The sequence below is a fragment of the Elephantulus edwardii genome, unplaced genomic scaffold, assembly GCF_000299155.1.
Source record: "Elephantulus edwardii isolate Elephantulus edwardi_28Jun2011 unplaced genomic scaffold, EleEdw1.0 scaffold00086, whole genome shotgun sequence".
NCBI lineage: Eukaryota > Metazoa > Chordata > Mammalia > Macroscelidea > Macroscelididae > Elephantulus > Elephantulus edwardii.
Window position 1 is genome coordinate 8,612,943 of NW_006399836.1, and position 1,711 is coordinate 8,614,653.

The window sequence follows — 1,711 nt, forward strand, 5'->3', positions numbered from 1 at the left end:
CTGTAGCAGCCTAATGATGTCATGTTAAAGCCCAATATGGTAATTACTGTCAGTCCATCTTGTTGAGGGTCTTCCTCTCCTTCACTGACCTTTCACAGAATGGTATCTCTCTCCAAGGACTGGTTCCTCCAGAAAATATGCCCCAAGTAAGAGATGTGTCACCAGCCTTACCTCTAGGGAGCAATCACTCGGGTTGCACGTCCTTCAAGACAAATTTGCTGGTTCTTTTTTTTCAGCCCATGTACTCTTTGCCACTACAATTTAAAAGCATCAAATCTACTGCCATTAATATTCACTGTCAAACATTCAGATGCGTAGGAAGCAAATGAAAAGACTTGGATCAGGTGCACCTTAGTCTTTAAACAGTCATAATGCTTTAGAGAGGTCCTTGACCTCTTCTGATTCTTGATTGCTGCTACATGAGTGTTGATTGTGGATCCAAGTGAAACTGACAACTGCACTATCATCCACTGGTCCAGGGGTGAAGTTTTTTGTTTTCTGGATGATGACATCTAACCCATACTGAGGCATTCGTAAATTCTATCATATTACACATTTACTTACTAATGTTATAATTGTTTCTTGATCCACCCCAATCCCCTAGTTCATTCATCTGTGTATTACAAGCCACTGCAATAGAGCCTGATACATAAACTGAATCAAATTCAATATGACATGTATAAAAGACTTCATGACCGGCCCGCACTTCTTCCCTGTTCACCACCATCCTTGACCTTGGCCATCATCCTACACTCAGAGAAGGCAATAACTGCCTGCTCTTCCTTCCAGGTTCTTTGTCTGGTTGCAAGATCTACTATCTAGTTCCTCGAGTTATAAATCCTCATGCTCCAGCTCTCCCTCACATCCACATCCTATCACCAAGTCCTGTCAACTTCATCTCCTAAAATCTCTCTGCACTCTCTCCTCTCATCTATGGTCCCAAGATCAATTCAGGCCTCCATCCCTTCTCAGTGTATAATTTTACAACAATTTCCTAATCAGTCTTCCTTCGCCATTGTTGGTGATAAGTACCATCGAGTCTGACCCACAGCAACCCTATGAACAATGCATCTGAACCCTGCCCTATTCTGTGCCATCCTCATCATCTCTGACACACTCAAGCCCGCCACTACAGTCACTCTGTCAATCCATCTTCTAGAAGATCTTCCCCTCCTTCGCTTTCCATCTGCCTTTTAGAACATGACATCCTTTTCCAAGGACTTGCCCCTTCTAACCACCAAAGTATGTGAGACAAAGGTTCACTATCCTGCCTCCAAGGAGCACCAAGGCTGCACCTTTTCCACGACCTATTTGTTTCCTCCAATGTTGTTATGTGCCGCACAAGTCGCTTGTGACTCACAGCGACCCTATGTACAACAGCTCCAATCTTAACATCTCTAACACACCTACCCCTACCACCCAGTCACTGAGTCAATCCATCTCATCGAGGGTTTTTCCTCTCCTGCGCTGTCCCTCCACCCTCCCAAGCATGACGTCCCTCTCCAAGGACTGGTCCCTCCTTGCCACAAGTCTAAAGTATGTCAGATGAAGCTTCAGAATCCTTGCCTCCAAGGAGCAGCCTGGCTTCACCTTTTCCAGGATGAACCTGTTTGTTCTCCTAGCAGAAGAGTATATTCAATACTCCTCTCCAGCACCACAGCTCAAGTCTCCTTCTGCCATCTCTAGTCATTGTCCAGCTCTCTGATGCATA